This window comes from Arvicanthis niloticus, chromosome X (genome assembly GCF_011762505.2).
Source record: "Arvicanthis niloticus isolate mArvNil1 chromosome X, mArvNil1.pat.X, whole genome shotgun sequence".
NCBI lineage: Eukaryota > Metazoa > Chordata > Mammalia > Rodentia > Muridae > Arvicanthis > Arvicanthis niloticus.
The window spans coordinates 90181088-90208699 of NC_047679.1; the positions used below are offsets into that span (position 1 = coordinate 90181088).

General features: G+C 43.8%; 1 pseudogene; it reads right to left on the reverse strand.

Annotated features, from left to right (window-relative positions):
* Positions 1 to 53: 53 nt before the first annotated feature.
* LOC117695073 (elongation factor 2 pseudogene) lies at positions 54 to 20136 on the reverse strand (annotated as a pseudogene).
* Positions 20137 to 27612: the final 7476 nt, after the last annotated feature.

Below are 27612 nucleotides of genomic sequence, written 5' to 3' on the forward strand. Positions count from 1 at the left end.
AAGGTGTCTTCTAATGGGCGGACACTGTGCAGCGTGTGGCAGTACCAGGCTGCCTACAGTTTGTACAGGAAGTTGTCCAGTGCTGGGATGTCCTCCTTCCGGCCTTTGCACTTGCGAGTCTCAGCTACCACTTGGCTGGGGAGGCTGCTGTTGTCAAGGGGGTCCCCAGGTAGAATCTGCCAGTGGTCAAATACACACTGCGGAAAGCCTGGCCACCACTGTTGGATCGAAGGCCGGTGGTGAAGTCAACGGACACATTGACAGGCAGGTATGCCTTGACCACGAACACGGGAGTACAGGCCATCTGGGATTCCTCAAATATATGACCATGCTTCCTGTTTGGGGCACCGTACATGCCACCCACTTGTACAGGACACTGGATCTCAACCAGAGAGATAGGCTCCATGAGGCGGGGCTCTTGCAGTCAGCACACTGGCATAAAGGCAGCGGTGTGCTGTGGGAATGATCTGGCCACCTCCTCGGTTGATGACATCAGCATGCAGGGTCACATCATGAACATAAAATCACACACCACGAGTTGTTCCTCACAAAGAGTGCCCTCCTTAGTAGCCCACTGGAAGCTGGCCACCACGCTGTCCTTGATCTCATTCAGGTACTGCACACCCTTCGTGGTGTCAGTGAGAATGTTGGGGCCAGTGCCATCAGGTCCGAAGCACCAGATCTTGTGGGCTTCTGCAACATCCTATTCATACTTTTCGGCCAGGTAGCGGGCACGTGCCTTGAGCTCCTGACAAGCAGACACCTCACCCTTATCAATGTCCTCTGCCAGGCCAGGGAAGAGCCTGGCCTTCATGTACAGCCGGTTGTGCTTGTTAGGGGACTTGGACAGACACAGCATGTTGGACTGTCTCCCAATATGACAGGACAGGGTCAGATTTTTTGATGTCCCCATCAGGCATGGTCCTCCTCCAGGTCCTTGAGGCAGATCTCCAGGTGCAACTCACCGGTGCCAGCAAGGATGTGTTCTCCAGACTCCTCAATGATGCACTGCACCATAGGGTCAGACTTAGCTAGCCGCTTCAGCACCTCCACCAGCTTAGGCAAGTCAGCTAGGTTCTTGGCCTCCACTGCCACCTGACGACAGGGCTGATGCTGAACTTCATCACTCGCATATTGTGAGCATGCTCAAAGGTGGTGATGGTCCCAGTCTTCACAAGGATCTGGTTCATTCCAACCAACCCCACAGTGTTTCCACAGGGCACACCCTCAAATCCTCAATCACCCTTGGCTGCAAGCTTGCCCATGTACATCTCTGCAAACTGCCTCAGAGTGAAGGCCCAGCCATGCAGGCCGGAACCAAAGTCCATGGTGCCCAGGACAGGGTTAATCATGATATTGCTGGTGGGCCCACTCTCGCCCTCACCATAGTTAGAGATGATGACATTGACATTCTCCATAATGTGCTGGAAGGTCCGGTAGAGCTCCTCGTGCTCCAGCTGCAGCTCAAGCAGGATCCGGTCCGTCTTATTCATCATCAGCACAGGCTTGATGTGATTAGTGATGGCCTGTCACAGCACTGTTTCTGTCTCTACACACACACCAGATACACAGTCCACCACCACCATGCAAGGCAGCTGTCACCTCTGAAGAGAAGTTCACATGGCTTGGAGAGTCGAAGAGGTTGATGAGGAAGACCAAACCTTACTCTACTTTAATGACGTTCAGGTCGTTCTCAGAGAGCCTGTAGATTTTTCATTTGCCATAGTTAATACTAAATCTCGAAAGAAGTAATAAAATATGCTAATATTTTGCTCAAGTTGGATTCCTTTTTTTTTTTTTACAGAATATTAACCATAGTTTTTAAAAGCTTATAAAATTTTCCTACCAATATAATATTAATTCAAAGTCAAAATTTAGCCAGGGGGTGGTGGTGCATGCCTTTAATCCCAGCACTTGGGAGGCAGAGGCAGGCGGATTTCTGAGTTCAAGGCCAGCCTGGTCTACAGAGTGAGTTCCAGGACAGCCAGGGCTACACAGAGAAACTCTGTCTCAAAAAACCAAAAAAAAAAAAAAACAAAAAAAACAAAAAAAAAAAAACCAAAGTCAGAATTTAGCTCTCTTTATTAAAATAATAGTTTCAAGGAAATAGATAGATATTAATTGATCAATGGAATAAAATATAAAACCCCAAAATAGATCTCCATAAACATTTCTTTTGTCAAATTAACACAAGTGCCCTAATAGAGGAAAGATGAACTTTTTAATATATGGTGCTAGATAAGTTAGATATCCTTTTTTAAAAAAAAAATTATTTATTCATTTATTTTATGTATGAGTACACTGTAGCTGACCTCAAACACACCAGAAGAGGGGCATCAGATCCCACTAAAGATGGTTGTGAGTCACGAAGTGGTTGCTGGGAATTGAACTCGGGACCTGGAAGAGCAGTGAACCTCTGAGCCATCTCTCCAGCCCAAGCTGGATATCCTTATGTCGAAAAGTGAAACTTGGCCTATGTAAGCTTCATATCTTAGGTAAAAATGAACTAAAAATGGCTAGTAAACATAAATGTAAAATGGGTAACTATAAAACTCCTAGAATGGAGTTTAGGAAAAAAATCTTTATGGTCTGGATAAGATTAGACAAAGTTCTTACACGATATAAATGAAAATAAATTAAGAAATTAAAAACTGATAAACTACTTCACTAAAACAAGACTTTCTGGTAAGGGAATGAGACAAACTGATAGCAGTGTGAAGGGGCAATATCCTCAATCATATCCAGCTTTGCATATATAAATACCTGTCAAAATTCAAAATAAAAACAATCCAATTAAGAATGGGTTAAACAGGCTGGAGCGATGCCTCAATGGCTAAGAGTGTCGACTGCTTTTCCAGAGGACCTGGATTCAATTCCCAGCTTCCTCATGGTGACTCAGAGACATCTAAAATTCCAGTTCCAGGGATCTGACACCCAGTTTTGGCCTCCAAGAGCACCAGGCTCTGAAATGATACATAGGCATAAATGCAGACAAAATACTCATACACATAAAACAAAACAGAAAAGACTGTGAAACTAAGGCAGGATACAGTGTCATGTATCTGTAGCTTCAGCCCCTTTGGAAACTGAAGAAGCATGAGTTCAAGACCAGCCTGGGCTACATAGTAAGCACTTATAACACATCTCCATGGGGGGAAAAAGTACAAACAAAACAATACACACAAACATTTCATCAAACAAGTGATACAGATGGCTACTACATGAAAAGAGGGTGAATATCACTAGCCATGAAATAAATGTAATGCAAAATTATAATGAGATAGCACTATACGGTTATTAGAATGCTTAATAAAAATAATAATACTAAATGCTAGTAAGAACTTGGGGAGACTGAATTATTCATATATTGCTGGTGGGAATATAAAAATGGTACAGCCACTTCAAAACCGTAGTTTGACAGTTCCTTTCAAATCTAAAACTAGTTTTGGCCATATGATCAAACAGTTGAAATTTTGGCATTTACCTCAGAAAAATAAAGACCTATTTCAAACAGGAACTTGTACATGAATGCTCACAACCACTTATTCATAGTAGTAAATAACTGGGAATTACCCTAATGTTTTCAATGGGTGGATGGGTGAACTACTTGAAAGAAAAAAAATTACTGAAATTTATAGCAACATGAACAGATCTCAAGGGATTATGCAGAATGAAAATATACAGTCTGAAATCTCATATATAATGGGGTTTTATTTGTGCATCATTCATGAAATAGCAGATTTATGACTGCCAGGCATTAAGAATGGGAGGGAGGGAGAGTAATCCGGGTATGAGTATAGAACAGGCCTTTAAATCATACAGTTGATTACGTTGATTGCAGTGCTGTGCAAGCCCACACATGTGCAGACACGCAAAGTGTGTTATTGAAATCTGAATAGGCTTTATGGCTTATAGCAACATCAATATGTTCATTTCCTTATGGTTCCAGAGGTGAGTAAGCTGTCAATATTAGGAGACATTATAGAAAGACTAGCCAGGCGGTGGTGGAGCACGCCTTTAATCCCAGCACTTGGGAGGCAGAGGCAGGTGGATTTCTGAGTTCCAGGCCAGCCTGGTCTACAGAGTGAGTTCCAGGACAGCCAGGACTACACAGAGAAACCCTGTCTCAAAGAACCAAAAAAAAAAAAAAACCAAAAAAAAAAAAAGCAAGAGTATGACTATGCCATGTTTCCTTGTATATTTCTTTCCTTTGCCATTTCCTGTGACCTATAAGTATATCTAATTTTAAAAAATGAAAATTTCAATTCACAGGATAATACATTAGATGTATATTCTAGACAAGTTGTCCTAGTAACAGATTTCATACATCACAAGAATGACTTTAACTGCATTTTATTATTAATGTTTTTAATTCAAAGTGCTATATGCATTTCTTTTTTATAAAGACTTATTTATCTTATGTATATGAATACACTGTGGCTGTCTTCAGACACACCAGAAGATGGCATCAGATACCATTACAGATGGTTGTGATCCACCATGTGGGTGTTGAGACTTGAACTCAGGACCTCTGGAAGAGCAGGCAGTGCTCTTAACCACTGAGCCATCTCTCCAGCCCAAAGTCATAGGATTTTTTTTTTGGCGGGGACAGGGTTTCTCTGTATAGCACTGGCTGTCCTGGAACTCACTCTGTAGACCTGGCTGGCCTTGAACTCAGAAATCCACCTGCCTCTGCCTCCCATGTGCTGGGATTAAAGGTGTGTGCCACCACTGCCTGGCATTTCAAGATGCAAAAAAATAGGTTAAACAATTAAGTTATTTTATAGGACTTTTGCTTTCCTCTGGTTATTTGAAAATGTTGCATTGGGGTCTAATGATTGCCTAGTATGTGCAAGCCACTAGGTTCCATCCTCAGCATCACATAAACCAGGCCTGCTGACACTCACTGGTAATCTACGCACCTGAGAGATAGAACAAGAGGCTCTGAAGTTCAAAATTATCCCTGACTACACAACAAGTTTGAGACCAGCCATGGGTGGGTATATAACACATTGTCTGGGGGAAAAACAATTTCTTTTTTTTTTTTTTTTTCTTTTTTGGTTTTTCGAGACAGAGTTTCTCTGTGTAGCCCTGGCTGTCCTGGAACTCACTCTGTAGACCAGGCTGGCCTCGAACTCAGAAATCCACCTGCCTCTGCCTCCCAAGTGCTGGGATTAAAGGCGTGCGCCACCACTGCCCGGCATGAAAAACAATTTCTTTAAGGTTACTATTGTTGTGATGAAATACAATGAACCAAAAGCAACTTGGGAAGGGAAGGGTTTATTTCAGTCTCAGCAGTAACACCTTGTTTCAACCTTGAGACAAAAGGCCAAGGTGCCTATTTAACATATCAAAGCGGACCTGGGGCCAGATTCTCCTGGTATCCAGAACTTCCCCAACTCAGAGGCTGGGTTGCCCTGAGGCTCTTCCCCAAACACTCCAGACTTTTTGGTTACACGTCTCTTTTGTTCCTTTGGTCTCTTTGCTGCTGCACCTGGTCTCCTATTTTCTCTCTCTTCCACGCCCCCTCTCCCCACATTGCCCAGTTTATTCTGGTCTTGTCCATTCTGGATTTTCCCAGATGTCTCTTCCTTTGCCTAAGCTCTCCTACATATCTATAATAAACGTTCTCTTCCATCATACATAGGAGCAGGCATGTTCTTTTCTTTTTCTTTTTTAAAAAGGTTTGTTTATTTCATTTATATGAATACACTATAGCTGTCTTCAGGCACACCAGAAGAGGGCATCAGATCCCATTATAGATTGTTGTGAGCCACATGTGGTTGCCAGGAGTTGAACTCAGGTCCTCTAGGAAGAGCAAGCAGCCAGTGCTCTTAACCACTGAGCCATCTCTCCATCTCTCCTTTTTATTTCTTTTTTTTTTCATTCAGTTCATCATCAAAAGCAGTGAGGTCAGAAACTCAAGCAAGGCAGGAACTTGGAGTCAGAAGCTGCTGCAGAGGCCATGGAGGAGTGCTGCTTACTGGCTTGTCCAACATGGCTTGATTAGCCTTTTTTAAAAAAAAAAAAAAATAGGACCCCAGAAAACAAGCCAAGGGATGGCCCCACCTACAATGGGCCAGGCCCTCCCTCAGGAATCACTAATTTTAATATGCCTTACAGGCCCAGCTTGTGGTGGCACAAGCCTTTAATTCCAGCTCTCAAGAGGCAGAAGCAGGCAGATCTCTGAGTTTAAGGACAGCCTGGTCTGCAGAGAAAAACTGTCTCAAAAGAAAGCTTCATGGGCTTGCCTACAGGTCTATCTTATGTAAAATTTCCACCGGGCAGTGGTGGTGCACGCCTTTAATCCCAGCACTTGGGAGGCAGAAGCAGGCGGATTTCTGAGGCCAGCCTGGTCTACAGAGTGAGTTCCAGGACAGCCAGGGCTACACAGAGAAACCCTGTCTTGAAAAACCAAAAAAAAAAGGCTTCCTCCTCTCGGATGACTCTAGCTTGTGTCAATTTGGCATAAAACTAACCAGTACAAAAATCATGTCATGTTGGTAAGATAAACAGATTTTTTTTTATTAAAAATATATTTTTTCATACAATATGTTCTGATTATGGTTTTCTCTCCCTCAACTCCTCCCAAATTCTCTCCACCTCCCAATCCACCCACGTGCAGTACCTTTCTTTTTCTCATTAGAAAATAGACATCCTTTAAATCCAGCAAACAAACAAACTGGAATAGAACAAATGGAACACACAAGGAGAAAATAAGAACCAAAGAAAACGCACAAGAAACACGCACAGTCATGGAGACATACACATAAAAACACAAAAATGGAAAAAAAAATTTTAAAAAGACCCTCAGGGTAGGAAAATGCCCAGATGAAGCATTATGAGACAAACAAAACAAAAACAACCCTCCAAAATCTCAGATGCCACTGAGTTCATTTTGTGTTAGCCATCTACTGATGGCTGTAGTGTCTGGCCTTGAATGTGGCTTGTATCCCCAGTAAGGCTTCATTTGACAAACCTAAGCATTCCTTTGTGGAAGATCTATAGGAAATAGCCTCTGGGTTAGGAATGGTACATGTGCCCACATCTCTCAGTACTGGGACCCTGTCTGGCTTAGACCTGCGCAGGCTCTATGAGTATAGCAGAATGTCACAAAAAGTCATTTGGCTGCTATGTTCTGTTCCATCAGTAGAAGTATTCGGGTTTCCCCTAGGTCTGTGGACTAGTGGACTATGTCTATCTAGGCTCAGGTTCTTGGCCACCTGAGCAGTATTAAACACAGGTCCCATGGGGGTATTGTTTTAAAAATATTCATGATTCTGTTGTAGACCCCTCTTAAGAGTTGTTTTTGTTAGACCTAAAACCCAGGACAACAGGCTAACATATTATTGTGCTCATTAACATATTAAATCGGACCTGGCCTCCAGGTTCTCCCAGCATCCCTTAGTTCTTATCTGTTACAGGATATGGCTGGAGTTCCCAGACCCTACCTTATACGTCCCCAACCCAAGGGCTGGGCTACCCTTCTTCCAGCTGCCCTTTCCTATATAAGTCAACCATTTTGATTACCTGGCCTTTTCATCTACCGTTTGCCTTTCCTGGTCTCTTGGTCTGGTTCCCCTCTCCTCTCCCTTCTCTCCTCTCACGTGGCCTGACCTAGTCTGGTCCTCTTCACTCTGGACTCTTCCTAGATGTCCCTGACTCTGGCTATGTTCCCCCTTTTATCTACAATAAACTTTTTCCTCCCCCAAAGCTAGGAGCAGTCATGTCCTTTCCTTTTTTGTTTCTTCTTTTCATTCAGTTTTTTGTCTTCTCAAGTTAGGATTTCTCAATATAGAAAAGTAGAACAAAGCTAGGTATGGTGGCACACGCCTTTAATTCCAGCACTCAGGAGGCAGAGGCAGGAAGATTTCTGTGAGTTTGGGGTCAGCCTGGTCTACAGAGCAAGTTCCAGGTCAGCCAGGGCTACTCGAAGAAACCCTATATCCGAGAGAAAGAAAGAAAGAAAGAAGGGAAGGAGGGAGGGAAGGAGGGAGGGAGGGAGGGAGGGAGGAAGCAAAGCAAAAGCAGAACAAAATTCAGGATACCTTCTTCACAGTGCCTATTAACACAACTGTATGTGTGAACGGGAAAAACTATTAGTTCAAAAGAGACATTTGCATATTCCTAGGTTAAATTTGTCTAAATAGGATGGTATCTAGGAAAATACTTCACAAATTACAGAATTCATGATAAAGCATCCAAAACTTGCCATTAGCTTCATTGTTAAATATGCTCTCATACTGGGGGCCGGGGAAGGAGTTAGTTCTTTGCCATAGTTAATTGAGGATTGTACTCTGTGCCATTCTAACATGGGTGACTACAATAATTAACCACACCTCTTATTCTCATCAAAGAGTTTTCCCTCTTGGTGCATGCATAAAGTCTCTGCTCTGAGGTGTCAGCTAAGATTTTTATTTACAATAAGGAGGACTGAAGTTGGAGCGATGGCTCAACTGGTAATGAGCACCCAAAATATGGCTGACAACCTGATCTCCATGGGTGCCAGGCGTGGGAGAGGTGTACATCCATACATGCAGACAAAACACTTACACATGTAAAAACTCAAAATAAAGAAATCTTTGTCTTTTTGTTGTTTGTTTGGTTTTTTTGTTTGTTTGTTTTTTGGGTTTTCGAGACAGGGTTTCTCTGTGTAGCCCTGGCTGTCCTGGAACTCACTCTGTAGACCAGGCTGGCCTCGAACTCAGAAATCCACCTGCCTCTGCCTCCCAAGTGCTGGGATCAAAGGTGTGTGTCATCACTGTTCAGCGAGAAATCTTTTAAAAAAGAGATAATTTATCCTGGAGCCAAATCCAAGTATTTGTGGCCTGTGACTTCCGACAGATTTACGTTCCCCAAATTCTATGTTCCAACGTGGTAGTGGTTTCACGAAGTGTTTCATTGTAATTCAACTAAGGAAGTCATAAATCAACACTCTTCAGATGAAAAAGGTCATGCAAGTCAATACAATTTGACAGGAACATCAGATAGGTGGGGTTGAACCCAGCAAAGTCGACAAACCTCTGCTATGGGGCCCAGATGCTGCCCAAGGACTTTTTTTTTTTTTTTTTTTTTTTGGTTTTTCGAGACAGGGTTTCTCTGTGTAGCCCTGGCTGTCCTGGAACTCACTCTGTAGACCAGGCTGGCCTCGAACTCAGAAATCCACCTGCCTCTGCCTCCCAAGTGCTGGGATTAAAGGCGTGCGCCACCACCACCCGGCTCCCAAGGACATTCTTAAATTTGGAGTTGGATGCTAGTGGTTCGTTAAGTTACTACATCCCCAAAAGCTTCACATGATGGTCACATGGAGGACATAATAGTCTCACGAATGTTAGTTCACTTGCAGAGGTGAGCAATGAATGGTTATTGAAGGAGATAACAATGGCCCAGAATGACTTGGCTTTGTCCTGCATCATCCAGCTGTTCCGTATCACTGAAGTTCTAGGCAGCCCGCCACACGTTGGTAGCTGTAGTTTCTTTCTGGAAACTTTCATTCATATTGTAAAGGGCATGATTTCATTCTTCTTTGTGGTTAAATAAAATTCCATTAAGTGCATATACCACAGTTTCTTTATCCACTGTGATGCTGTTGGACATCTAGATTGGTTCCATAATGTATGTTATGCAATGTGCTTCCATAAACATTGATTTGGCATTGTGGTGGCTTAGATAAGAATGGTCTCCATAGACCATCATTTGGCCATATTTGAATGCTAAGTCATCAGGCAATGCCTATTTGAGAAGGCTTTGGAGGTGTGGCCTTGTTGGAGGAAATGTTTCATTTGGGGTGGGCTTTGAGATTTCAAAAGCCAGTGCCAGACCCAGTCTATCTCCCTGCTCCCCGCTTCCCAGTCTGAGGATGAGAATGTAGCTTTCAACTACTTCTCCAGCATCATGCCTGCCTGCATGCTGCCATGCTTCCTGCCAAGATGATAATGGACTAAACCTCTGAACCTGTAAGTCAGCAATGAAAAAAATAAAGAGTTGCCTTGGTCTTGGTGTCTCAGCACAAGAATAGAACAGTGATTAAGACAGTCAGTATCTTTGCAATATATTGACTTTGAGTCCTTTCAGTAAATACCCAGAGATGGTGGATCGTACCGTAGATTTATTTTCAATTTTTTGAGGAACCTCCATAATGATTTCCATACAGACATTTCTTTGCCAGCATTTGTTGTTCTTTGTTTTTCTAATGCTTGCCGTTCTGACTGGAGTGAGAAGGAATACCTACATAGGCTTTTGTTACAAGCCTGTATATGTACGAAGGGTATGATATGAATGCAGATGCTTATGTACCACAGCATGTGTGCAGAAGTCAGAAGCCCACTCTCCAGGAGTTGGTTCTCTCCTTCCACCTTATCTTCTGGGGTGTAAAGTCATCAGGCTTACTATGCTGCAAGTACTCTCACCAGCTCATCCATATCACATGATTTGTTTCTGGTGGTTTCTGAGGTTGGGCTCCCCCCCACCCCCATGTGTAGTGGCTGCTGTACTTTCCCTTTTGAGAACTATGTGTCACCGGGCGGTGGTGTCGCACGCCTTTAATCCCAGCACTTGGGAGGCAGAGGCAGGCGGATTTCTGAGTTCAAGGCCAACCTGGTCTACAGAGTGAGCTCCAGGACAGCCAGGGCTACACAGAGAAACCCTGTCTCGGAAAACGAGAGAGAGAGAAAGAGAGAGAGAGAGAGAGAGAGAGAGAGAGAGAGAGAGAGAGAGAGAGAGAGAGAGAGAGAGAACTATGTGTTCATTTCACTAGTCTGCTGATTGGCTGTGTTATTTGATTTGTTATTTATTATTTACTCGAGTACCCAAACTAATCTTGAACTTGCATGGGTATTTGGCATGCATACTGAACGTGCCTATTGAATTTCTAATCTTATCTCCACCTTCCCAGTGCCAAGGATGTTTTATTTGGTTTTTAAGAAAGAATCTCCTTGTGGACCTTCAAAATAGACTAGGCTGGCTTCCTACTCGTGATCTTCCTGCCTCTGCTTCCTGAGTGCTAGGTATTATAGGTCTGAGCTATGATGCTCAGCTGGAATTCCTTCTTTTGATGTAGTTGTGTCTTCCAGACGTGACAATTATTTACTTTCGTGTGTACAGGCTTGTTCATGTGAATATCCATTCACATGTGAGTGCACTGTGTTCTTGCTTACATGCGTGAACATACCACAGTATGCATGTGAGGTTAGAGGACAATTTGATAAAGTCAGTTTTCTCCTTCTACCATGTGAATTTCAGGGATGAAAGGCAAGCCCTAGGCTTGGCAGCAAGTTCCTTTATCCACTGAGCCATCCTGGTAGCGCTCAGGCTTCCATTTCCACTGATTTCATTGGCTGTTCTTCTCACACTCATCTATCTTCTGGTGACACAAAGTTTTAGAAAATGTATACAGTGGTCAACTTACGATCCGAGAACTTACGATTTGAGATCGGGCCTCACAAAGCAATCTCTAACTTGCTATGTAGCAGAGTAGGATTTTTTTTTTTCCCCACAAGACGCGGGAGTAGGCGGGCGGGAGCGAGCGGGATTCGAATACGCACAGAGAGAGAGAGAGCGGACGGACCCGCGCCCTCTGCAGGAGGGGGCCTTACGGCTGCGCCACCGCCGGTTCGCTGGGACCTTGAATTTCTAATTCTCCTGTCTCCACCTTCCAAGTGCTAGGATTCCAGGTATCTACCATCCCTCTCGGCTTTGGAAATAGATTGGTGAAATAACAGATACCATCCAAACTTTAGCTACTGAGGAATAAATGTCAACACAGCCTTTTTAAATTTTTTTCTGAAATATTTACTATTGCATACACATTTAGTAATATGCGGCTCACATATAAGCAGCCCTGCAGCAACCTTTGCCTTGATCACAAGTTTATTTGTGTGAAAAATCACAGCAGTATCTGATAAATATATACAATTAGTACCTGAGGGCAGGTTGTTTTTGTTTTTGTTTTTTTGTTGTTGTTGTTGTTTTTTTTTGTTGTTGTTGTTGTTGTTTGGTTTTTCGAAACAGGGTTTCTCTGTGTAGTTCTGGCTGTCCTGAACTCACTCTGTAGCTCTGTAGACCAGACTGGCCTCGAACTCAGAAATCCGCCTGCCTCTGCCTCCCAAGTGCTGGGATTAAAGGCGTGGGCCACCACTGCCCGAGGCAGGTTGTTTATAAACAGAAAACAAGGGACACATTAAACATCCCCAGCAGTACTCTCTGCAGACTGTTAAGCTCAGACATGAGGAAGACAGTTCGATTTTTAAGTAGAGAGTCAGATAACCTTCAGAATACCATTAACTTCAGCAAGCAACTAGAATAACTGGTGATCCATGATGTAATAATATTGTCTGCAGCCCCAGACCCGGGAGAAATTAATTTTCATTTATTTTACCTTCACATTAGAGATCTACTTAAGAGGGCAATATAGAAAACTGTAAATTTGTTTGGCTTTCAGTGTTCATAAAAAATAGTTTTAGTATTTCGTGCTTAGGAATATGCACCAAATAGCTGTCTCCTCCACCTGCCAACAACCACTCCCAAGAGGCTTCCAGGCATCCATTTACTAAGATCGCTACAGAAATCAACCACTAATCAGGGACTATCTGCCTCAAGGGACTGGTAATGAGTTACCAAAGATTGCATATCACATCATGCTTCAAATGCAGATGAGGTTGCCATCTGGTGGATTTTTTCTTAACTAAAATCAAAATAACATTATGAACACAAGCACAGCCATCTTCAAGAAGATGGAAGGGGAAAAAAACCCTTCCATTTACCAACAACGTGCATTTTTAAAAAGACATTTATTGAGTGTTTATTTTATTATTAGTACTGAATGACTGTCCGTCAGAAGTAAAGTATGGAAAAATACCAGAAAAGTAAGCACACTGAAGCTTCAGGTATATAAAAAAGTAAATAAAAGTGACAGATTTTTGCCATGGGGACTCAGAGTTGAGTAAGCTCAGGAACTATAAACCGTTCAACCCATAATCTATGACTAGCCACTCCCATATCACCACCTGTCTTGTCTTCTTTCTTTTCTCTGTACAAGGAAAACAATTGCTTATTCTATGTTTACATGCTGACCACCTACTGGTACTGTGACCCATGGTCATCTCACTATTACCATTTGTTTGTTAATCCTAAAAGGGACTGGGGGTGGGGGGATGATGCTCAGTATACTACTTGCCTGGCTTGTAAAAGGGCGTGGGTTGATCCCTGGTACCACAAAAAATAAATAATGAAATAAAACAAACAAGTTTCCCAGAAGCGTGAAGTTGGAATGACCCTTGAAATGAGATCTTATCTGTGAGGCTGAGAGAATAGCTAAGTAAGGAACTAGAAGCATTTACCATACAATGCTGAAGACTGAGGTTTAAACCCCAGAGCCCAAATTATTTTAACAAAAAAGTCGTAGTAGTAGCTGGGGGAAAGATGGCTCAGATCCCAGCCTCCACATGGCAGCTACCACCTGTAACTGTAGTCTGAAGTTACAATCATGTGGTACAGACATACGTGCATGCAAAACATCCATGCACATAAAATCTTTTAAAAGGAGACAGATACTGCAGCACTCCTATAGCAAGAGACGAGGTGGAGACAGGAGAATCTCTAGAAACAGGCCAGTTAGTCTGGAGTATGCATTATAGCAGTGATAAACAACAAGCAAGACTCTGCCTCAAAAACAAATGACAAACAAACAACAACAAAAACAAACAAACAAACAAACAAAAAACAAGGTGGAAAGACAAAACAGATTCCCCAAAAGTTATCCTCTGACCTCCAAACACTAGGTGTTTATATCCTGCACACACTAAACAAACAGATACATACACACATAATACATGCATACATACATACATACATACATACATACATGGAAATAGTACTACTCGTGCTATATTTTCTGCCTTGGGGTTACCTCTTTCTCCTCCTCTTCCTCTTCCTCCTCCTCTTCCTTTTCTTCATTTGATTCAAGGTTTCTTGGTGTAACCCTGGCTATCCTAGAACACTCTGTAGACCAGACTGGCCTCAAACTAAGTGACCTACCTGCCTCTGCTCCCCAAGTGCCAAGAAAAAGTGGGGGAAACACAAACATAGCTTTGGTACTTGGATGATATGAGAATGACAGAACTTACTAAGTTGCAGGGTTTGACTCATAGTAGTGAAACACGAGGAATGCCTTTTGAAGAAATGATGAACTTTGTTATTTATATTGTTGTCATATCAGTTTTTGCCTTTTATAAAAATTGGAGCTTTGACTTTCTTTTTCTAAAAAAAAGGTTTTATTTATTTATTTTATGTATATGAGTACACTGTCACTGTTTTCAGACACACCAGAAGAGGGCATCAAATCCCATTACAGATGGCTGTGAGCCACCATATGGGTACTAGGAATTGAATGCAGGACATCTGGAAGGGCAACCAGTGCTCTTATCTGCTCGGCCATCTCTCTGGCTACAAATTGACTTTTAAGAGATTTTATAATTTTTATAAAATATGTGTATATGTACGTCTGTGAAAGGGAATGTGAAAATGAGTGCATGTGCCCAAAAGAAGCTCCAAGAGGATGTTGGATCTCCTGGTCCTGAAGGTCCGGGTACTTGTGACTTGTTTGAGTGGATGCTAGAAAAAAACCAAGGATATTCTGTAAGAGCAGTAATCACTCTCAACTACTGAGCTATTTCTTTAGCCCAAGAATGAATTTCTTTTGACCTAAAGGGGAGGCAAATAGTTTTCTATGTCAAAGATTAGGAAGGAGACCATTGAGCTTGGAAAGGCTGGTGGGTAACAGAGTCAGTCTAGTGATGATGCAGACACGGATGCAGAAAAAAAGGCACCAGTGGGAGAAAAACTGTTTGGGGAAGAGCAATACAACTAAATGTAATTAGATGACATCTTTCAATTATTTTTCTAAACTAAAAGTTTTAATATTATCTAGTCCTTGAGATCTTTAGTAAACAGCAGGGCATGATGGCACAGGCCTTTAGTACCAGCAAGCAGGAGGCAGAGACAGACATATAACTAAATGAGTTTTAGGCTAGCCTGCTCTACAGAATGAATTCCAGGATAGCCAGGGCTGTTATATAGAGAAATCCTGTCTTGAAAAAACAAACCAAAACCAAAACCCTAACCAAAATAAACCAAACCAACAAAAAACCCTCATATCTTTAATATTTAAAATGAAAATGACCGAGGTCACCAGGTTTGGGCCAAGGTGATTTGGAGATTGGTACATCACTTTGAATATGGTTGACATAGCCTACTAGAGCTGATACTGTACTCTGTGACCCAGCAATGATCAAACCAGCTATATACCCATTACAACTACGTTATAGACACAAAAGACATGGAAATAATGTTCATAAAGGCATCAGTAGTCTTTGGAAACTGCAAAATTATCTACCAAAAAAATAAAATGTGAGCTGGGCATAACAGCGGTGCACTCTTTAATCCCAGCACTCTGGAAAGCACAGGCAGGTGATCTCTATGTGTTCACGGCCAGCCTGGTCTACCAAGAGAGTTCCAGGGCAGCTAGGGATGTAGAGTGTCTCAAACATACAAAATAAAATAAAATAAAATAAAATAAAATAAAATAAAATAAATAGAATTTGGGAGCTGGAGAGATGGCTCAGCAGTTTAAGAGCACTGACTGCTCTTCCAGAGGTCCTGAGCTCAATTCCCAGCAACCACATGGTGACTCACAACCATCTGTAAAGGGATCCGATGCCCTCTTCTGGTGTGTGTCTGAAAACAGCTACAGTATAGTCACATATATAAAATTAAAAAAAAAAAAAATAGGGCTGGGCAGTGGTGCCACATGCCTTTGATCCCAGCACTTGGGAGGCAGAGGCAGGTGGATTTCTGAGTTCGAGGCCAGCCTGGTCTACAGAGTTCCAGGACAGCCAGGGCTACAGAGAAACCCTGTCTCAAAAAACCAAAAAAAAAAAAAAAAATAATAATAATAAATAAATTGTAAAATACTAAAATTATAAAAAGCTATACTGAAAATATATTAAGTTACAGAAAGCAGGTACAAAAAGCACATTTTCTATAAATCTGTATCTATAAAATTCAAAAGGAAATACATCCAATCTATAATTTTTATTTTATTTTTTCTTACAATATATTTCAATCATATTTCCCTCCCCCAACTTCTTCCAGACCCTTCCTACCCACCCAACTTCTTTCTCTCCCTCCTCCCCCTCTCCAAAAACAAACAAACAAACAAACAAAACAAACAAACAAACAAACCCTTTTGCCCTACTGGGCTGCCTACAGTAACTTGATATGCCAAAGTGGGTTGATATCCTCAGGAGACTTCACCTTTTCTAAGGAGATAGGCAGGAGGAGTGGATGGGGAAGGGGAACAAAAGACTGGGAGGAGAGGAGGAAGGAGAAACTGTGGCTGAGATGTAAATTAAATGTGTTAATTTAAAAAAGAAAGAATTGGACTCCAAGACAGGGTAATTTAGGAATAATAATAATAATAATTTGGAGCGGTTCATGTTTGCTATTTATAAAAAAAGAAAAGAAAATTAAAACAAACAAAAATTAATAAGAGAAAAAACTGAACAAAACCACACAAAAATGAACAGACAACAAAACAAGAAAACATGGAGTCCCTTTGTGCTGAACAACTTCTCCTGGGCCTGGAGCTTGTTTTGGAGTGTGGCTGATATTCCAAATGATTTTCCATTCAAGAAAGTTTACTTTCGCCGGGCAGTGGTGGCGCACGCCTTTAATCCCAGCACTTGGGAGGCAGAGGCAGGTGGATTTCTGAGTTCAAGGCCAGCCTGGTCTACAGAGTGAGTTCTAGGACAGCCAGAGCTACACAGAGAAACCCTGTCTCGAAAAACCAAAAAACAAACAAACAAACAAACAAAAAAAAAAAAAAAAAGAAAGAAAGAAAGTTGACTTTCACCTTCCCGTGAGATCAAATGCAAATAGCTTCTTGATTACAGGGCAGAGTGTGTGTGTGAATACTTCCCCTTCTCAATGCTGAAGTTTTTCAGATTTTGAACCCAAACAGGTCTTGTGTACCCTGTTACAGTCTCTGAATTCAAATGTGTATCAATCATTTTGTTGTTTACATCCAGGTCACAATTTCCCCTCCCTTGTCTCCTTCCAGTCCCTTCCCTTCAACCTCCCTACTCGCATCCACTCCTCCATTTTTCTACAGAAAAGGGCCAGCCTCCTTGGGTACCAGCCATGGCATATCAAGCTGCAGTAAAACTAGGCACCTCCCATCCTATCAAGGCTGGATGAGGGAGCTCAGTAGGAGGAAGGGATCCCCAAAACAGGCAACAGAGTCAGAGACAGCCCCTGCTCTGCTGTTAGGTGTCCCACAAGACCAAGCTGCACAGCTGCTACACTTGGGCAGAGGGCTTAGGTCCCTCCAGTGCATGCTCTCTGGTTGTCAGTTCACTCTCTGTGAGCCCTGATGAGCCCAGGCTAGTTGATTCGTATGTTTTCTTGCAGTGTTCTTGACCACTCTGGCTCCTTTAATCCTTCCTCCCCTCTTCCACAAGATTCCCTGAGCTCAGCCTAAAGTTTGGCTGTGGGTCTCTGCATTTTTTTCCATCAGCTGCTGGGTGAAGCCTCTCTGATGACAATTTGGCTGGGCACCTGTAGAAATTCGGTTAAACTTAAAAATTAACTGCCCCAGGACACATCCCGGGAAGACAACATTTTTTAGCCAGAAGACACTTGCCGAATTAACATTCAGAGGAGAAAGAGAGAAGCTGATTAACATTCCACAGACCACAGGGTAGGGAACCCACCTGTGGGTGAGAAAGGCCCAGAGCACTTAGACACATTCCGAGGGATGGACCAATCTTTGCCACTTACAGACAACAGGGGTCCTTGCCACCTCATTCCCCAAAGACCAATCACTTTAAAAGTCACACTGTTCTGCCAATCATATTGTGCCTAGTCAGTGTTTCTCTAGTCTACCCCTTAAACTATATAAAAACTGCTCTTAACTTGGGGTTCTTCTTGCCTGCATTCCAGAGAACCCCCATACATTGGATAATAATAATAATAATAATAATAATAATAATAATAACAACAACAACAACAACAATAGTTATCATTAAACCTCATGTTATTGCAGCGAATCCCATTTGTGAATGTTTCTGGGGGAGTGTGTCCCCTGGGTTTAGATCTTTAGGCTCAACATTTTGGAGGTCCCCCAGAGATTCGCTCTCTCAGACCGCAAGGCTCCAGGGATCAGAAGTCCACTTGCTTGAGTAGGTCTGTGTGCTGTCTGTCTGTTCTTTGTTTTTGTGTCTGTGGAGTGTCTGTGCCCAAGGCAGGGGCAACTGTCTGTGTACTCTATCTGTGAAGTGTCTGTGTGCCTGTGACAGGGGTGACCGTCTGTGTAGCCTGGTTTCTCTACTCATGGCAGGGGCAAGAATTGGGCAAGCCATGAGAGTGGTTTGTTTGTGACCCTGAGATAGGGTCAGGTTACGAGTTCCGGGAGGGTAGTGGAAGCAGAGGGACAGACTTGTCGGCATGCTGCAGGCCACAGTTCTCCGGAGGACGCTCTGAAGTTCGTTTGTATAGAAGATAGGGTCAGGAACAACCCTTCTCCGTTTGAAGGTGGTCTGTTGCTCTCCCATGGCAGTATGTCTGTGTCTAATACTGTTTGTGTTGTTCATTGCTGGTGGTGTTAGAAATCTGTTAGATTTGGTGCAGCATAGGCTGGCCAAGACATCTGGTTATTGGATTCTTCCCTTGGCAGTTTTTCTACATCCTGATTGTGTAGCTTGGTCTCTGTGCCTGTGAAAGGGCCGAGAACTGTCTGTATCACCTGGTTTATGCGCTGCCCACGGCAGGGGTGGGCTGTCTGTGTTGGTTTTCTCTGTTTTCTTGGCGAACTCTCTGTGTGTTGGTTGTCGTTCTTTGTGTTCTTGAACTTTGACTGACCAAATTTTGGGTGGAATCTACTGTGTTATCTATTTGTCTCTAGACCACTGGACTGAGTTAAGCCTAGAGCTCAAAATCTGTCAGTAGGACTAAAGAAACAGAAATGGCAGACAGTATATACTTCAGAATGGCCATCTTTTCAGATGAGATGGCCACTGGAGGAATCCTCCTTTCTAGAGAAAGTTAGACAGATTAAAGAAAAAGTTTTTCAGAAGGGTTAGGGCGGGTATCCAGACCAGTTCTTCTATATAACTGTCTGGGAAAACTTGGTTCTCTCCCCCCTTCATGGGTCTGCCCATTTGTTTCACTTTCAGGCCCACTGAATAGGAGGTGTTCCCGCTGAAGGACAGTGATGAGGAGAAGGGAGCTTCACGTCCTGTGGTGTCAGGGACCGCTCTGCCAAATGTTGGAACCCGCACCGCCAAAAGCTTGGGGGCCAAAACTGTTAAGAGCCCGCACTGCCCCAAGCTTTGGGGGCTAAATTTTCCGGGCTCATACTGCTGCTCTGGTCAGCAGGTCAGGGTTCAGCAAGAGAGAGAGTGTGAGGGCAGACTCGAAGAATGGAGACCAGACAGTGTGATTCAGTCCCGATTATTCTCAAGTCTCTATTCTCTCTTTTCAAGTCCCTTGTTCCTAGTCCAAGTCCCAAATCTCGAGTTCCTAGTCCCTAGTTCCTAGTCCCTAGTGCCTCCAAGTTCCAAGTTTCCAGTCCCCTCTTCTGTCTGCTTCTCACCTTTTATAAGTCTCACTTCTTAAGTCACGCCTTTAAGTCACACACACCCAAGGGAAAATCTTGGGTATATAAAACAAGATGTTATGAGAGTGTGCTCAGCTGTTGTAGGCAGTTGTGAACAGTCTCTTGTCAGGTTATATGGCTCAAGATGGCTGCAAGGATGATAGCTGCCTTCTGTCGGCTCCCCACAGTGTGGGAGAAAAGAAGATCTTACCCACCTCAGATGCTAACCATTTCTTACTAGATCCTCCTTACCCTCCAGTGCTCCCCACAAATGGTGGCACCAGGGGCCACCGCTCCAGCGGTACCAGGGGTGGCAGCTCCGGCAGAACCCTCGGCTCCCCTAGTGGATGGGGGCCAGGAGGGTTCAGCTGCCAGGACTCGGAGTAGGCGGGCGGTGATGCCTGAGACCACTGTCTTGCCTCTGCGGGCCTATGGGCCCTCCGATGTTCGGGGCAACCAGCTTTTCTAGTATTGGCCCTTTTCATCAGCAGATCTCTATACCTGGAGGACTCATAACCCTTGTTTTTCTGAAAACCCTCAGGTTATGATTGGCCTGATTGAATCCCTCCTCTTTTTACATCAGCCCACTTGAGATAATTGTCAGCAGCTCTTACAGACACTCTTCACTACTGAGGAAAGGCAGCATATCCTCTTGGAAGCCAGGAAGAACGTCCCTGGGACAGATGGGAGACCTATACTCCTGCAGAATGAGATAGACACAGGCTTCCCACTGACCAGACCAGATTGGGATTTCAACACTCCTAATGGTAGGGAGCATCTGAAGGTCTATCTTCAGTCTCTAATGGCAGGTCTCCTGGGAGGGGGGCTGCATGGCACCCCACTAATTTGGCTAAGGTAAGGGAAACAGTCCAAGGGCCTATAGAATCCCCCTCAGCCTTCCTAGGATGGCTGATGGAGGCTTTCCGCTGGTTCACGCTCTATGACCCTGCGTCTGCTGAGCATAAAGCAACAATGGCAATAGCCTTTATTGACCAATCTGCCAGTGATATTAAGAAAAAGCTGCAGAAGTTAGATGGATTCCAGGACAAGTCTTTGAAAGATTTGGTGCAGATAGTCAAAAGGGTGTGCCCTTCCCCCCCACCATGGGCAGGCCTGAGAGACCTTGTTTACCACAACAAGACCAAGTGATAGGATCTAGGTGGAGTTACCACCTTGGCTGCCCAGAACACTGAAGCAGAACTGCCCCTGGGCTTGCCTTGAGACATCTCTGGCCGTGACCTGGAACTGACTATGGATTATCCCACCCATCTGAAACCAGGAGGGGTTGTGGGTTGGGTCTTCCCCTTTAAATTGAGAGCTGAACATTAAAGCTTTGAGCCTTGATCAGAGAACTTTGTCTTGACTTCATCTCTTCTCGCCGTCTGTCCCCTTTCATTCCCAGCCCCCCTTTCAGGTGAACCCAGTTGACTTGTGGCCGCAGGCAGCTACAAAAGGGTATTCTATAGCAGAGAGACTGAGGAAGAAAAAGAAGAGAGGGAGCAGAAAGAGCAGGAAGCTAGGGAACTGAAGAAGGAAAAAAGACAGGAAAAGAACTTGACTAGAATTTTGGCCACAATAGTTAGAGAAAGTCAAGAGCCAGGTGAGAGAGTACTGGGCAACTGAAGGAGGCCTTTAGATAAGGATCAGTGCACCTATTGCAAAGAAAAAGGACACTGGGCAAAAGATTGCCTGAAGAAAAGAGGTGACAGAGACTGCCGAGCCCGAGAGGAAGTCCCAGACCACAAAATACTGGCCCTGGGCAAAGACAGTGACTAGGGAGGACTGGGCTTGGACCCCTCCCCAAGCCCAGGGTAACTCTGAGTGTGGAGGGGAAGCCCACCCAGTTCCTGGTGGATACCAGGGCCCAACATTCAGTCCTTTTACAAACCACGGGCCGATTTTCTGGCAAGAGGTTATGGGTCCAGGGAGCTACTGGCAATAAACAGTATTCGTGGACCACCTGAAGGACAGTGGACCTTGGCATGGGCTGGGTGATCCACTCATTCTTAGTCATTGCAGAATGCCCCTACCCTCTCCTGGGCAGGGACTTGCTTGCAAAGATCAGAGCCCAGATTCACTTTCTTCCAGAAGGCCCCCAAGTAAAAGACAGACAAGGAAATGTGTTACATGTGTTGAATAAAACTCAAGAATGAATATTGCCTCTTTGACCACCCAAAAGAAATCCCGGAGATATGGGCTGGCAGCTGAATCAGTTCCCTCAGGCATGGGCAGAAACCGCAGGCTTGGGGGAGGCTAAGAACCAGCCGGTGGTCCATGTACAGCTGAAAGCCTTAGCCACCCCAGTAATAGTCCGTCAGTAAAGAAGCCTGAGATGGAATTAGACCTCATATCCTCAGATTGTTAGATCTGGGGATACTTAAAAGGTGTCAGTCAGCATGAACACACCCTTGCTCCCAGTACGGAAACCAGGTACCAACGACTATACAACAGTACAAGATCTATGTGAGGTGAACAAGTGGGTGATGGACTTACAACCCACAGTACGAAATCCATATAATTTGTTGAGCTCCCCCAAGAATGGACTTGGTACACTGTACTGGATCTTAAAGATGCCTTCTTCTGTCTCCGACTCAGCCCGAGAAGCCAACCAATCTTTGCTTTTGAATGGAAGGATCTGGAATCAGGAATATCTGGACAATTAACATGAACTCGGCTTCCACATGGGTTCAAGAACTCCCCTACCATCTTTGATGAAGCTTTATACCAGGATCTCACCCCGTTCAGAGCAAAGAATCCCCAGGTGGTGGCACACGCCTTTAATCCCAGCACTTGGGAGGCAGAGGCAGGTTGATTTCTGAGTTTGAGGCCAGCCTGGTCTACAGAGTGAGTTCCAGGACAGCCAGGGCTACACGGAGAAACCCTGTCTTGAAAACAAACAAACAAACAAAAAAAAAAAAAAACAAAAAGAAAGAAAGAAAGAAAGAAAGAAAGAAAAGAAAAAAGAAAAGAAAAGAAATTTCATAAACATTCATTGGGAAGAGGAACACTCAGAAAGATGCAGTGAGTCCATATTTATCTTGGAATGCTGATGCAAACTTTAGGTTTCAGAAGAGGAAGAGTTAGAACAGTCAGGTGCTGTGCCAGGCGAGGTATGAAAGGTCCCTCTTACTAGTTGGAGACAGAAACATCATCAGGAGATCAAGGATGTTCCCAGCTACATAGCAAGTCCTAGAGTACTTAAGATGCCCCCATACCACCAAAATATTTTTTAAAAATTCAGGACCCACAAGATGGCTCAATTGCTGCAGGTTCTGATAACTTGAGTTTGATCCTAGGAAACCACGTAGTAGAAGGAGAGAACCAACTTACAAATTGTCTTCTTATGTCCCAACATTAGTTATGACACATGCACACTTTCTTACCCCTTCCCACACACATACCCATAAATGAATAGATGTAACAGAAAAATTTAGGCAGTCTTAACCAAGGTATGGTTATACCCAATATTGTCTCAGATCAGGTGGTAATAGCAAGGTCAATAAAGTGTTAATCATTATGATGACCCAAGGGGTTCAACTGGATTCCTACCAGATCCTGTTTTCAGGGGTAGCATCTCTATTATACATAAGTCTTCTCATTTTAGGGGTGATCTGTCCTGAAGGAAGACCTTCTAGGTGAAGAGAGGTGGGAGGGGAAGGGGGAGAGAAGGGACAGACAGGGAAGAAGGGAAGAGAACAAGAGAACTGTCTAGGAAGGACAGTTCTATGTCCTTGCTAGACATAAAACTCAAAGTGCTGGCAGATTTAGGATACTAACTTAATTCTGTACCTCCAGAATAACATTTCTTCATTGTAACTAACACACACACACACACACACACACACACACACACACACACACTTCTCCCCTGTGATGGATATATAATCCAAAGATTTACTATCACTTGCCTTGTGGGAAATTTACTTATGCATTTGTTTTGAGGACATTCATTCATTGCCTTAGGACTTTTCCTTTATCTAAATGGGACCATAGCCTAATATCTCTGTGGCTGTGTTAAACACTAATCAAAAACTACTTGGGGGTGGAAAACTAATCAAAAACTACTTGGGGTGGAAGCTTTCGCTTCCAGATCACAGAGCTGGTTTACAGAAGCCAAGGCTGGAGACTGGAGGCAGGAACTAAAACAGAAACCATGGAAGAGCACTGTTTACTGGCTTGCCACCCACAGCTTGCTCTGCTTGCTTTTGTGCACAACTCAGGACCAGCAGCCCAGGGATGGTACCACCCACAGTGGCCTAGGCCTTTCACATTAATCATTAATCCAGGATGTCACAGCCTTGCCTGAAGGCCAAAGTTATGTGGAATCATGGTCTCAATTAAGGTTTCTTTGCAGATAACCCTTGCTTGTGTCAAACTGAGAAAAAAGCTAAACACACAGAGTTCTTGTGTGCTTCGGATATACACTGAAACTTCAAAGAACTTGGGAGTTTTCAGGCAGGTGAAGGCCATAGCCTCATGGTGGATGGCTCTGTACTTTCCAAATTTGTCACAAGTATTAAATTGAAGCTCCTAATTGAACTTCCAAATTGCTGACCTTCAAATTCAAAGTAAGTAGGATGATTTTAATATTAACATATTAATTATATTAATATATTAATGAGTATATTAATATAATAGTGAAAGAACACTATAAAGTAGGCATACTGTTCAAAATTATGCTATGACTACAAATAAATCTAGAGCAGTGTTTTCATTTGTCAAATTACCCTAACCATTTGTCATTAAATAACTCATGAAAAAGTACTTATCATAGGTACTATCACATAATAAACACTCAACAAAGGTTAATTAATTTTTTTTTTCAAGACAGGGTTTCTCTGTGTAGCCCTGGCTGTCCTGGAACTCACTCTGTAGACCAGGTTGGCCTCGAACTCAGAAATCTGCCTGCCTCTGCCTCCCAAGTGCTGGGATTAAAGGGGTGCGCCACCACTGCCTGGCAAGGGTTAATAAATATAAGTCATTTTAATTGTGTGCAAAACAACTTTTTTGACCTTACATTTTGATATTACTTTAACGGTTTACAACACTAAAAAGTTAAAGATAGTTTAGCCTTGCTTTTGTTACTGTCATAAAGTTACACAAACTTTGTTTGCTTGGTGCAATTTAGAGCAAATAACTAATACTCCCCCACCCTCACCCCCACCCCAAGGTCTCCAAGAAGATATGGACACAGTGACAAAGGACTCTACCTAGATTGTGGTACTGTAATCACTGAAAAAGACTGCTCTATTGCCTTGCCTACTGCCAGGGCTCAGTTTAAACTGTGGACAAGCAGAAGACACCGGGAGAATTAAATGTCCCATATTTGTTGTCTTTTATGAAAAAGAAAAAGAGCCGGGCAGTGGTGGCGCATGCCTTTAATCCCAGCACTTGGGAGGCAGAGGCAGGTGGATTTCTGAGTTCGAGGCCAGCCTGGTCTACAAAGTGAGTTCCAGGACAGCCAGGACTACACAGAGAAACCCTGCCTCGAAAAAAACCAAAAAAAAAAAAAAAAAAAAAAAAACCAAAAAAAAAAAAAAAAAAAAAAAAAAACCCCAAAAACCCCAACAACAAACAAACCTGAAAAAGAAAGAGAAGCCAGGGATATGTTTGGTGGAGGCACAGTATGTTGTGGTGGAAGGGGTGCCTCTGAGGGCCTATGCTGAGGCATCTCTTCCCCTGAGGTGCAAGCCACATGACTATATAGTATAGAATAGAGTTTATTTAGGGCAGGGGAGGGGAGTTGAGGGAGTAGAGACAGAGAAAGGTAGGGGGTCGGAGGGAGAAGATGCCAGTCATAAACATGTGGAGAGAGGTGGGAGGGGAATGGGGAGATAAGGGACAGAGGGGGAAGAAGGGAAGAGAACAAGAGAATTAGGGATTAAGGAGGGGCAAACAGCCCCTTTTAGACTGAGTCAGGCATGCGGAATGCCAACTATGTTGCCTAAGACAGGTGAGCCCTTCATCCCAAGTTCCTCCTCCACAGGAAAAAAAAAAAAATCCTCTCATCTTCTGGGCCCGATGCCAGACTACCTCTGCTCCAGTTGTGATGGAGTCCTTAGGGACTTGGGAGAACTGTTTATGTGATGGACTATAAACTAACCTTTGTCATTTTAATTAATATGACACCTAGATTATAATTTATTCTTCCCAGATCCCTGATTACATTGACAGCTAAGCTAATTGCATCTTGACAGCTAGAAAGCAGACAACTAGCTCCTTACCCCAAGATAATCCACCACCATATTAGCTCATTAGTCAATTCATCGGCTAGTTAAGACTACCAGATCTCTTATCAAAAAGGCAGACAGGTTTGCCTTGTTGGCAGTCTTTCCGATAAAAGATAAGACAAGTTGCGCATGGAACCTTTTACAGATATAACCTTCTGCTACTTCCTTATCTAAAAGCTCAGATTGTAGTGACTGCTCTTTACGTTTAAAGCAGGTTCCCCTCCACACCATCCGTTACTCTCTTGTGCTCCACACCATCCGTTACTCTCTTGTGCCTGGCAGCGCTCCTTCTTGTACTTTATTACAACTTGGAACTCACACATCTAGTATGAGGGACACATACAGAGTAAATGCTTAATGGGTATTTCTGAATGGATTAATTTTTATTAAGTGACATAGTCATGTCTCCAGCATATGAAAATAAGTTTTTCTTTCTGAGACAGGGTCAATATAGACCAGTTTGGCCTCTCATTAGGTCTTAAACCAGAGGACAAAAGGCTGAAGTGCCTGTTTAACATATCAAAGTGGACCTGGCTAAACAGGTTCTCCCAGCATCCCCCTTTCCCTATCCCTTACAAGCCCCTCCAGGCTGGCATACTCCACCCACTTCCTTAAGCTTCTCCAGCCCAGGGGTTGGGCTACAGTTTGGGATTCTGGAAGAGAAAAGGAGGCTTCCAGACCTCAATCCTGCTGGCTTTGGGATTTACTGCTGGATAGAGCAGACCCGTCCATTCCCTGTAATCCCTGGAGTAAAGCCTCAGGAAGAAACCCAAAGTGTTGTAGATCTGGGGGGTGGGGGGACGGGACACCAGGCATTCATGGGCTTCACCACGTGAAACGTTTGACCTGTTTTACAGCTTCAGGTGGGTGGCGCAAATAGGCTTGAAGGTTTTCAGGCTGGGGTTGGACACCCTTTCCTCCCAACTCCTATGCTTGGCTGACATGTCTGCAGAGTTCTCACTCTATACCCTGGCAGGCTAAATGACATCACCTTCTCCTCTTGGGTGAGCAGCGTGAAGCGCTCACTCCTGTTCTTGGGAGAGCAGGGACTGCTGCTCCTCTTGCCCTTGTAGACAACTCTAAAGAAAGTGGAGCTGGTCATCACTGGGGGTGTGCAATCATAGTGCCCTGCCACCAGATGCCTCAGCAGCGTTTGGTCCCAGTCTACTTAGCTCTGTAATTGACTTATTGAATACTTGTGGCTTAGCTTAGGTTGGTCTGGTTACCAGGTCTGGGCTCTCACTGTATCTGGGGTAACTTGTTTACAGGTGTGGACTACTGTGCGGAGCGGATAAGGAGTAATTTAAAACACGTGCATTACCTTTATTTATTTTATTGTTCTATACGGGGGTGGTGCATGTGCTACGTTGAGCAAAGCATGTCACAGGTTGGAAGACAACTTATTTTTTTTTTTCCCACGAGGGAAGACAACTTATAGCAGTTGGTTCGGGGTGTCTTTTTCTCAGTAGACAAAAAAACTACATTTGGCCAGTTTCCATACTTTTGATAGCTGTTAACACCTGTGCTACCTACACAAGTGTAAGGCGTGGACAGGACAAGCGCGGTGAGACTCCGGCAGCCCGCACGCTTTATTCCTGAAGCGCTTGGGACCAACCCGCGGGGCGGAGGGAACGCCCAGGCGAGGCGAGCTTTCCGCCCCGCCCCGTCGCGTGCACACTCCGGCGCGCCCCCATGGACTTCCGCTTCCTCCCCTTTCTGTTTCCCCTTAGG